The 12,405-nt window shown below is 40.1% G+C and overlaps 1 long non-coding RNA gene across 1 annotated transcript; it reads right to left on the bottom strand.

The window, feature by feature from the left end:
- Window positions 1-4,910: 4,910 nt before the first annotated feature.
- Window positions 4,911-11,146, bottom strand: LOC143858044 (uncharacterized). Its single transcript, XR_013238847.1, has 3 exons — window positions 10,803-11,146; window positions 10,623-10,666; window positions 4,911-5,341 (listed from the first exon to the last, which is right to left on the bottom strand). It is a non-coding gene; the product is annotated as an uncharacterized LOC143858044 (long non-coding RNA).
- Window positions 11,147-12,405: the final 1,259 nt, after the last annotated feature.

Here is a 12,405-nt window from a genome sequence, read left to right as displayed (position 1 = left end):
CTCTTCCAATATTCTGGTAAAAAAACCTTCAACAAAAAAATCATTTTAGGAATTAAATAAATTGAAAATCCCTCTAAAATAAATTAAATAGGGTATCTTTTCTTTATAGATAAATAAAGTAAGAAATTTTAGGAATATTTTTCGTTTCTAACTTTTCTAAGGAATTGGATTGCAAGAAAATATCTCGGATGGAAAATTATTTCTATGGAAAATTTGTTTCATTGAGGAATTATGTCTGATTAATTTAGAGGGATAACATCATAAATCGAAGGGTTGGTTTACCTTATCTTTTTTTTATGTTAGATTTTTGTTCCTTTCAGAACTTTTCCAATAAAATTCCTACAATCCAACCAGGCCTAAGTAGAAGGCATTTTGTAAGAGAAGCATTAATCCATCTTGTATTTAAAGAGCTGTAGTTTCAAAAAATCTCTTGCAAACCAATTTAAAAGTAGGAAAACACTTCTAAAACGGGGCCGTATTGAAAAAAAAGGTGTAAATATGGCCGATCGATTTGGATGTTTTTTGTATTTCTCAAGGTACATGCCTCTCTTTTTCCAATGTGCACGTGTAACAATAGATGATCCCATCTTTTTCTTCATCACGGGATTCCATTTTCCTTGCAACCCACTTAAAATTAAAAGACAAGCTATGTTTGAACATTGATAAGGGCATCGTAGTGTCACCCTAGAAATGGACGGTTTGAACATTGATAAGGGCAGTGATATCCCCACAACAACCGGTACAACCACTCCAAACCAGCCCATCAAATGGACGGTTTGGATCATCTTATGGTGTGGGCTGTACTTTTCATTTTGAAAAACATGGGGTTGGCCTACCTTGCTCAAAGCTTTAAAGAAATTAATTGTGGGGCCCACCAACTGTTTCTGGTGGGGGGAGGGAGAGATAGAGGTTTGGAGTGGTTGTACCGGCTGTAAAGTGGAAGAGAGGGGCTTATATCCACCGGGGGGGAGAGATGGGGATCACAGCCCAATAAAGAGTCTACACAATGAAGATCAACCCAAGCAGGAAGAAAACACTCACCTCGATCGGCAAATCTCAAACAGTTGGAGGTCTCGGTGTTCTTGATCATGGCCACCGGTTGCAGTACCGTAGGGTTTTAGTTTAGTTTTGGGAATAAGAACTAGGGTTTGGCTTCTAATCTTAGGAGAAGAAGAAGGGAGAAGGGAGAAGGGAGAATGGAAAGTCAATATTGGAAGAGATAATATTGTTGCTTATTTCCTAATTTTTTTTCCGAAAATGTTGGAAGGGAAATCAAAAAATGCTAAAACGGATTAAATGGATTTGGGGGGGGGTGGTTAAATTTACCATTTTAATTTTTTAACGGAGAAAAATGAAGTTCGTGAGTTTTAGGGACCTTTTAGCAAATATTTTCTAAAAATAGGAGTATTTAGCTAATATGCTTTTCTTAGGGACTAATAAGCAATAATTTTACCATGTAAGGACTAATCAACAAAAATCCCTAAATCATTCTTTTCCAACGCTAACCCAACCCAACGAAAACCAGCACAACCTGAGCCAAAATTGTGTTGAACTCATCGGGTTTTAGGTTGACCCCAACCCAAGTTGACCCCCTAATAAAATGAATTCATTTTCAGGAAGCCTGCACTACCACGAATCTATTAAATATATAATACTACATAGAAAATTGATATTTCTAGAACCGTTTTTGCTTGTCCCCTTAAAATTAGGCAGCATCACCACAACCGTAGACCCAACCTGGAATTAAATCAGCTTCTTCTTTTCCAACCCTAACCCAGATCATCTAGCGTCGCGGGCTTGTCGAGTGCTCCAGCTTCGCGGCCTAGATGTGCAGAACATTTCGTGGGCTAGTCGAAAGCCCTTCTCCAGCAAACAGCCTTGCAGCCTAGACGAATGGAACATATCGCGGGCTAGTCGAAAGCACCTCTCCAACAAACAGCCTTGCAGCCTAGTCGAGAGAGTCTAGCCTCACGGGGCCGCTGAGTGCTTCAACTTCGCGGCCTAGATAAGCAGAACATCTCTTTGGCTAGTCGAAAGTGCATGTCCAACAAACAGCCTCACGGCATAGTCGAGATCATCTAGCCTTGCGGGCCCGTCTAGTGCTTCAACTTCGCGGGCTAGTTGAAAATGCCTCTCCAGTAAACAGCCTAGTCAAGAGCGTCTAACCTCACGGGCCCGTCGTGTGATTCAGTTTCGCGGCATAGACAAGAGGAACATCTCGCGGGCTAGTCGAAAGCGCCTCTTCAGTAAACAACCTCGCAGCCTAGTCAAGAGCGTCTAGCCTCTCGAGCTTACCGAGTACTTCAGATTCGCGGCCTAAACAAGCGGAATATCTCACGGGCTAATCAAAAGCGCCTCCCAAGCAAACAGCCTCGTGGCCTAGTCGAGAGCGTCTAGCCTCGCAAGCCCGCCAAGTGCTTCAGCTTCGCAGCCTGGATAAGTGGAGCATCTCACGGGATAGTCAAAAGTGCCTCTCCAGCGAACAGCCTCACGGCCTAGTCGAGAGCATCTAGCCTCGCAGGCCCGTGGAGTGTTTCAGCCTCGCGTCCTAGGCGAGTACATCTCACTGGTTAGTCGAAAGCTTCAAGGGCCACGCCAACTAAATTTACCGTAAGGCGCAATCAGCCCCCTGCGGATCTACTTTATATCCAAGCAGTGATCCCCCAAATCATTAATTAGAACACCTCTCTTTACTCCAAAGGTCTGAGTTCAGTTAAAGTGTGCGCCTTACAGCAATATCTTGCCTTTGACAACTGACTATACTGCAAGGCCACCTCGATGCTGTCCATTCTTATCCCACTCATCAAACATTCCTCCGCCTAGCCTCTCTAGAGTATAGACACTCGGCGGCGAGCACAAAACAGGCAAAAAAAAAACACAGCGAAAGCACTAAGGCACAAGGAGTATAGAAAAGTTTCCATTCATTACTTTGAAAATTTACAAGGAAAGCTCTATGCCGTTACACACAAAGACAGCTAGACACTACATCCACGGTAGAGACCCGAGGCCGGGTTTACACTAAAACAGAGAATCGGGTAGTCAAACTTGTGCTAAAGAACCTCGCAGCCACGCAAGGAACTGGCTGATTCCCCTAATCCTCTGCATTGCCTATCCCGCATACCTTCACCTTCTCCCACCAAGTCCCCTGCCTAGGGACACCAGAGGAGATGAGAGGACCGTCACCTTCATGATCTGCCCTTCTAGCCGAATTTCTACTCCACTCCCACTCCACTTTCCCGGGCTGCCCCCTGAAAAGTCTCCCTCAATTGGAAACACAAGAAGAGAAGGAAAGACGTGGACCGGAAGCTTGCACGACTGGGATCCACCAGAAGGTTCGTCACCTCCCGCATCGGGTCCACCAGAGGTAGCATCAAATATACTACCCCCAGAGATGGACCCAGGCGGGAGGGAGGCCGAGAAGACTAAATGCGTGTGGACCTCATGGTTGAGACACGAGACGAACTCTGGTCACCTACAGACGGCGAGATTCTGCATGACCTAGACTCCATCCTTTATCCGCCTGCTCACTCGTGACTACCTTCAAAAGCAAGATAGTGCACGCCAAGCTGAGGAGGAAAAAAAAGTGAAGAAAAGTAAATATCAGACTTGTGCCAGAAAAATGTAGACCATAGCTCTCCTTTTATAGACCCCTCTAGCACCGTTCGAGACACAACTAACTGAGTTCATTGAGCGGATAGTGACTATTCGGATTCATTGCCCTATCATGCCATGTGGATCCTCTCACCGCTTCCTTTGCAATCGCCATCATCTAGATGCTCTAGCTTCCCTGAACTTAGAGTGTTAACTCCCACGTGCCATAACTCCTCAACTGTTTCAAAGGCGTGCGCTATAACCATGCCCCTTAGATTCGATTGTTGGGTTTAAGTCCAGCCCAATAAGGGCTTATTTGGAATTTGTTTTAACTAGAGGGACAATATGGTCTTTCTATATCTAAAGCATATCTCTATGTGTAGCCCTAATCTTTGGCAACTGGAGAGAACAACACAAAATAGAAGAAAAAAGAGGGAAAATTCGCAGGAAAAGGGGTTTCTGCACAGCAGTGATCAAACCGACGATCGGAGGTCGATCCGTGGTTCGATTGAGCTGCTTTTTGGATAGCAGGTTCATGACATCTTGATCTACATTCTGAACGGTTGATTGTGATTTGGAGTTCTCTAAATCAGATTTCTGAGTCATTTACGGACAGCAGATTTTGGGTAAGATCTTCACCATTTTCTTCAACTTTTTCTTCTTGTTTGGAGTTGATATTGTTGCTCTATCTTCACTCATATTTGTGGATTCCATTGTTGTTGGAATGGGGGATCACTACAAGAAAAAGGAGATTCAGCGACGTTCATGACCGTCGGTAAAACCCCGTAAAACCGTCGCTTTACGTAACACCGACGGTTTGGCGTAGCGTCGGTAATTTCATCGTGACTAAACCCTTTTACCGACGTTCTTTAATAACCGTCGGTGTATGGATTTATACCGACGCTTTAAAACGTTGGTAAAGTTACAGAAAATTGGCTTGGAAAGAAACATTCAGCGACGGTTGAAGTAACCGTCGGTGAATGTATTTTACACCGGCGGTCATGAGCGTCGCTAAATGGCGGTAAATGACACTTCGATGGACTTTTTCCGTTTCTATATACCGACGTGCATTTGTACCGTCGGTATTTATGACATACACCGGCGGTTATAACCGTCGGTGAAAGGTATAAAGGCGTATAGTGTTTCGATTTACCGACGGTTTTATGACCGCCGGTGAATAGTTTTTTTTTTTTTTTTTTTTTTTTTTTGTAAACAGAGCAGCAAATTGGGGGACTTAGAACCTGTATAAATCCTGTACCCATTAGAAAATAACATGAATCTGTTGGCATCTAAACAAGAGAAAAATAAGGCATCCAAAGTCATCAAACAAATCATTAATTTCCATGTAAAATTAACCAAAACATTTACCCATTATAAAGTAACATGTACATATATATTGGCATCCAAACAACATAAAAAAAGGCATCCAAAGTCATCAAACAAACCATTTCCATCCTTACAACAAACATAAAACCTGTATACGCACATCACATTCACAAAACAATAACAAAAACTATAGCCCAGTCAAAAATGTAATCCAATCACTTCAAAAAAGCCTTGGATATATGTTCCCCTCTTGTGATTTGCTACACAAAAACTTCTTGCATATATTCGCATGTCTTGACATACAGGATACAAGTAGATAAACCGAGGGAGTAGACGTGATGATACAAACTCCTCACATACATTTGTCAATCGGATGAATATCACATCCTATGCCCCCATATATTTTCACAAGTTTGTCTCGGTCCTGTGTACCAAAAATCATGATATTAGATAACATAAAAATATATAGGGAAAGCATTCATGTTCATACATAAATAGGAAATAATCTCTTGCATTAAGACATGAATACCATAAATACATAAGAACTACAAATAATACATCTTGATCCATTCCAACTAGAGATGCACCACAAAGTCAGCATATTATCTAATACAAAATCAGTAAAACTGAACAAGTGTAAAAACATAGAACCAGCGAGAAACTGAACCAATGTGTAAACCCTATGATTCAATAAGAAACTGAAGTAAAGAGGGTCTGAACCAGTGTATAAATCTGTGGAACACTAGCTGAATACTTTAAATCAATCAAAGGTCCCAACTATTAAGTATATACCCCTGCTGGACAGCAGCTATAGACATTTTACTGATTTAACAAAAGAGAAGGATCAATATTCATCATATGAGGGACTGCTATTATTATCATGTTTAACTAATTATCCAAACGCCTGATCCATATTGACACTTTTATATATATTCATATGCCTTCACAAACATGCACACACACATATACATACAGCCATTGACACTCACTTACAGCCACACCCATGTACATATACACACATATAGACTCACATAAACATACATATATATATGCTGCTCTACAAGCTGATTGTGCATTATACAAAATAGGGACTGAACTATAAGTTAATATTGCATAAAACAAGGCTAAACTATGGGACAGATTTGCGCCTCAAACAGGGGCCAAACTGTGGACAGATTTGCGCCAAAACTGGGGTCAAACTGTGGACAGATTTGAGCAAAAAATTGGGCCTAAATGATGGACAGAATTGTGCCAAAACTGGGGCCAAACATGGACTGAGTTTACGTGAAAACAAGGAGTATCGCCATGGACTGTATTAATGTGCTAAAAACAGGGCTGACTTCGTTACACCAAGGTGGGGGCTGCACATGTTAAAACAAGGTGAGGGTTGCAAATGTCAAAGTTTAAGGGCTGCTAATATTAAAAATATGTAGGGACTGGCATTATGAAAATGTGTGTGGGTTGTTATCTCTTAGTATCAAATTAATAAAAACCAAAGCCATACATGCTTATTAAAAAAAATGATCAATCATTACAATGGGTTATTGAATAAAATACACTGTAACATTTTACTCTCATATTAGTTAGAAGGAATTCATTTAATTCCTTAATATGATCAAGCAAGCTGGCCCACTCTGTTTTAAGCCTTCTTCTATGATCACTCCAATGATCACATATAGTCTACACATGGTCTGCTCTCATGTCGGTTGAATAGGAATAAACAAAAGTGTGTCTATGTCGCCTGGGCTATGTTACTGGGCTCCAAACTAAGCTCTTCGTATTGCTAAAGAGGCACTGTCAATCGTAGCCTGAGAGACCCTTTTTCTCTCACAAGCTTCGCTTTGTGTGTCGCATCATTGGTTCTTTTACTTGATGATCTTCTTTGATCTAGCTTCTAATCACGTCAAGATCTAGATCGTTTCATCATACGTCATTGATATACATGTGGGTGTATGGTTATTGGATCTGATTTCTCTAATATGGTGGGTCCATCTGTGGATTAGGGCAAGTTGAATTGGTTTGTTACAAAAAATGAGCAATCTGGTATTCAAAAGGCAAAAGTCCATTTATCAGCAAGGTGAGTTGAATTGGTTTCTTTCTATTTTGTTTCATTCTTGGCAGCGAAAAATCCACAGAACCCCTTCCATAAATGTTTGTCTAATAAATGTGATATTTTAGTGCAGCACATTAATGGTAGGTTCCACCACAAAGATGGTTTGAATCCATCCATCAACCATACATACTGAGCAGAAATGGGGTGTTAGTGAAATTAACATTCATCTCAAGGAGGAAAGAATTTCAAATTCCATACGGTCTCTCCCAACTCCTCAGCTGGCTAAACGGTTCACTGTTAGCCGACCTCCTAACGTGCCACAAAGAAACTGCATGACCCTCCAATTGCTCCTGCACTACTTCAATGGCATAGGCAAACCTCGAAGGAGAGGGGTTCTTCCGATCCCTAAACCTATCATATTAAGGGAATCTCCTTCCACGACCAATGTATCCAGGTCTCTCTTGTCCATCATTTATTCAAAACACACCGATAGTTATCCAATATTTGTTGTTGATAAATCTTTAGCAAAGATATAAGGGGTATGATTAATTTGTCCATGTTTTCCATGGGACCACTAAAGGTAACTTATTTTTTAGATTTTCATTGGTTGCAGCTTTAACCAGAAATGCCATCTTCCATAACAAGATAGAGTATTTGTTACTGCTGCTTTTGCATCTGGTGCCGTTACTTGAGTATGAAAGCTAAGTACTAAAACCAATTACTGGAATTACATTGCTTTTTTTAAAAATGGTTCTGGAATTACATTGCTGATCAGAGAATCACAAACATTTTCCAATTCATGTGAATGTGAATTCACTGAAGCCCCTCTTCTCTCTTTGTTTAGGATTTTTTTTTGTTGTTGTTTTTTTTTAATGAATTTCGGTTTTATTTTGAGGAAAACTTAGGGTTTCTATGCACATTGGAATGCCTAAACCAAGAGCCTATTCGAATGCATCTAAGTGTAATCTCTGAGGGCCTATTTTGTTTTTCAATACCTTATGAATAGAATTTGAAGGCCTGAGTAATGTGATGTTGTTTGGGAATTTTATTGATGAACTTGGTTTTCAAGTGCTTGATAAAATGGATGTCACAATTTTATGAAATACTTGTGCAGAAAGCAAAGCTTTGACTGTAATCTTTTAGAAAATGCCATTGAATTAATGTTCCAGGGCTTGAATTCTTGTGAAGCAGTTTTGAAAGTTCAAAGTAACCATCTCACATGTGCATGGGAACTAAGCCCTTTGTTCTTGTGGAAACCGTGAACTCCATTCTACCATGAACTCTTGACCGTGTTCAGAAATAATGTGAATGTCCACCTTCCCAGTTTCTGGTCCAAATTAACAGTTACATCCAGAAATAGAGGATTTCCCCCACCCGTACTGCCAAGAGAGGGGTTCTTCCGATCCCTAAATCAGACACAGCTATTCCTGTGGGAAGTTTCATATTTCTAGCCTAACTCTCTATGTTGTGCATGAACACCATGCAAGATGAGCTAGGACTAGATTTCAATATAGTCCTCTAGTTCAAAGATGGATACCATCGTCACTAAAGGAACCTTTTGGCTTCTCTATGGAGCTACGTACTACCAAAGACCTAATCAAAATTCAAAGCATGGTAACTGCTAAGCTGTTGCTACCTACCAAACCTATATACAATATAACCCTCTGTTGTGTTCTGAACTTAAAAAATAGCTTAAAGAACGAGTCTTTATTAGCCATTTAAGCTTTCCTTAGATTGGCCAGTTCAAAACCCATTTGTAATTACATATAATATGTATTGATTATTATGATAATATCATAACTGGATCTACAACTTAAGTCAAGGTTAGTTGGTCGTTATGTCACGACCAAATGGCTCAACACCCTTGGGTTATCAATGAACTGTGTCGACTTTGCTCCCGGGGGGTTGCAATCCCACTCATTCACGTCTTTGTGCTACTGAGCTCGTGCTCGTAGTAATAGGGAGATTGCCTGTTGGGTTTGTGATCACTGGCAATGTTCTGTTCTCGAAGGACTTATAGGGTGGAAAGTGTTTTGTGATTGTAAGCAGCCGATACACTTGCAATACAATGTGGGGGAAGGGAAGGCACTCACACTCACAATCACAACTTTTGATAGCTAGTTGTCAGCGGCAGTGACCATGCCCATTGCTCTCATTGCTTCAAATCCTCCTATTCCTAATCAAGTGTTGGGAAAATTGATTGTCCCAATTTTCCATGTGAATGCACTTCGTATATACGATGCCACCCTACTTCCTATTAGATGAAAATCGAGAGGAGGAAACCTACCAAGGCTAAATCCTAAATATGATGGAACTTCCAGATATATCTACTCACTACTTAATTTTATTCAAAGCCAAATCAAACAAAGGGAATGTGTTATATTCGGTCAATCCAAGTGTGCCTAACCCCCCAGTTGGTTAACTTGGACATGATTGTTCCTAACACCCCCCCCCCCCCCCCCCCCCCCCAACACACACATACTACTACTCCCTACTTCCCCCAACACACATAGTCCTACAATTCCCCACCTCTGCCACCACCCCCAACATACAAAAAATGAAGAAACAGTGAAATGAAACTATATATACATTAGGTTGTGTCTTCTCTAGTTACAGTACCACAAGTTGAGGTTATGACAGACTTTGAGCATATAAATTGAAATAGTTGCCACAACCAACTTCTTGTGGAAGTACTAAGACGCTAGAATCTTGTTAACTCTCAGAGGATATTAAACAGACAGCATACATGCATTCCTTAATATTGCACTCCAATACAAAACAACTCTCAAAGACAGAACAGTAATGGCCTGTTAATGAATTTGGTTGTAACAACTTCTCCACAATTGTTCTTACTTGAGGCTAATAGAAGTAATGGGCGTTGATGTACTAAATTAAGTGTGACGCTAATGGAGCTAATGTCCTTGGTAGCATATGGAATTAATGCCCTTAGTTCACAGCTTGTTTGGCATACAAACTGACATTAATACAAATTCAAAATGTGACTAGCAACTATTTAATCATGGGCTCACTAATTAGAGTATTTGATTGGCTGATGGAACATGTCAAAGAGCACACACTCAACGGGTGTTTAGGTGGGTAAATAGGGCGTTTACAACTTGAATAAAAGTGGTCTTCGTTGACAGCTTCCATGGCAATTGAATGGCATGAATTTCAGGTCTATTTGAAAGCTTTCTTAACCAAAGAAAAAAACACCTGACGGGACACAAAATAGGGCAGATTGAGTATGGATCTTTCACCAGATCTGGACAACAATTTGGGGAATTAAAAAAAAATACTCACTGTTGGAACTCCAAGGCATGTAATAACAACAACAACAATAACAATAATAAATAAAAGCCTAGATGGAAAAAAATCAAACAAAAGCAAAGCCCTAGGGCATGGAGAAATATAAAATAGGAAGAAATGATGAACCTCCAGATGCACTTCCTGCTATCACACAAATTCAAATCATAAATAAATATAAAATATGAAGAAATGGGAAGATAAAAGGAGTAAATCCTTTATACAAATTCTTACGGCTTCAACGCAAACTCTACGGAGTCTACAAATACCAGAAACTGGGAAATAAAAATCAATGAAAAAAAATTTTACATGGGTTATGTGCTAACAAAATGGATAAACCGAAGCGCACCTTTCAGATGATTGCCGATGTGGGTTTCCTCTTCTTGTTTGTGGCTGCTATATTGGCAATGAACAAAAAGAAGAATAGGGAAAACAAATGCACAAAAACCCAATAAGCAGAAAGTAAATGATCTATGAAAAAAGCCCAAAAACAGTATAAAATGAAAAAAAAATAATGTACAGAACTTACCCTAACAGGCGATTGGATAGAGCTGGAGAGCTACTTTGAGATGATTGTCAATTTTCCTCTTATTGTTTGTGGCTGCTATATGATATGCCCTACCCGTTTCAGATCAAGGGTTAGGATCATATATTCTATGAAGATGATTTGGAAAGGATGGAGATTATGGTTTTTTCTCCACAGAGATTAGGCTTTTTTTTTTGCACGAAAGGGAGGTTTCGATTTAGAAGGGCAAAAATTGGTTTTTCTGGAGGATTTCTTGCCGAGATAAGGGAGAGAACGTTTTAGAAAGAGCGGGGTGGGAAAAGCTAGGGCGCGAGTTTATCTTTTAACACGTCACCGACGTTTGGGAAAAAAAGCCGGTATTTCTAATAATCAGAGACGGTCGTGAACGTCATAAAAAAAGGAAAGCATCTATCCAATTAATTACCGACGTTTAACATATAAAACATCGGTAAATAATTACTTTTATTGGCGTTCCTTAAACGTCGGTAAAAAAATACTACGCATGTTTTGGGCGGGATAAGTTACTTCCCGCGGGAACAATCCTTCACCGTCGGTAGTTTTACAAACATCGGTATATATATAATATTAGTGCCATTTTTTGTGAACGTCGGTAAAAGAATGTCGTTGAATGTCTTTTTTCTTGTAGTGGATGTTTATCCCGTTGATGATGTTGAGAATTAGGTTTCGTACCTAAAGTATTATAGTGGAGATTTTGGTGGACTCTGAGAAAGGTCCCGTGGTTTTTATCCTCCATGTTGAAGGAGTTTTCCACGTAAAAATTATCTTGTGTTGATTGTGGTTGTTTGTTGATATTTTTTGTGGTTAGTATATTTCCATTGTTTGTGTTCAATCGTTTTCTCACAAGTTCGATCAAATCGGGAAAGGGTTTTTTCCCAACATAGTGGTATCAGAGCATCCAGGTTGTTTGCACACAAGGTGTTTGTGATATTGCTTGAGAAAAGCAAGGTTGTTAATGACTTTGATTGAACGATGGAAACGAATTTGAATAAAATGATTAGCTTGAATGGAAGGAATTATCATGTTTGGAGGGGTAAAATGGAAGACCTTCTATATGTGAAGCGTTGGCATCTACCGGTGTTCGGCGATACAAAACCTGACAACATGACCGATGCCGATTGGACTCTTGAGCATAAAGTTGTGTGCGGGTTCATTCGACAATATGTGGATGATAATGTTTTGAATCACATCAGTAAAGAATCACATGCCAGGACTCTGTGGAGCAAGCTTGAATCGTTGTATACGCGAAAGACCGGCAACAACAAGATGTACTTGATAAAGCAATTTATGGGGTTGAAATATAGAGATGGACAATCTATATCCGATCACTTGAATGAGTTTCAAGGAGTGATAGATCAACTTTCAGCCATGAATATTAAATTTGAAGATGAGGTACAAGGGCTTTGGTTGCTTGGTACTCTACCAGACTCGTGGGAGACATTTCGTATGTCGTTGAGTAATTCTACTCCTGATGGTATTGTCACCATGGACTTTTTAAGAGTGGCATTCTAAATGAGGAAATGAGAAGAAAACTCAAGGTTCTTCGTCCCACTCTGAAGCTTTGGTTGCCGAAAACAGGGGGAGAAGT

Source organism: Tasmannia lanceolata, unplaced genomic scaffold (genome assembly GCF_043159265.1).
Source record: "Tasmannia lanceolata isolate RefF3 unplaced genomic scaffold, GAP_Taslan_0.1 ptg000025l, whole genome shotgun sequence".
Taxonomy (NCBI): domain Eukaryota; kingdom Viridiplantae; phylum Streptophyta; class Magnoliopsida; order Canellales; family Winteraceae; genus Tasmannia; species Tasmannia lanceolata.
Note: the sequence above shows the minus strand (reverse complement) of the source record. Positions and strands in the feature narration are given on the sequence as shown.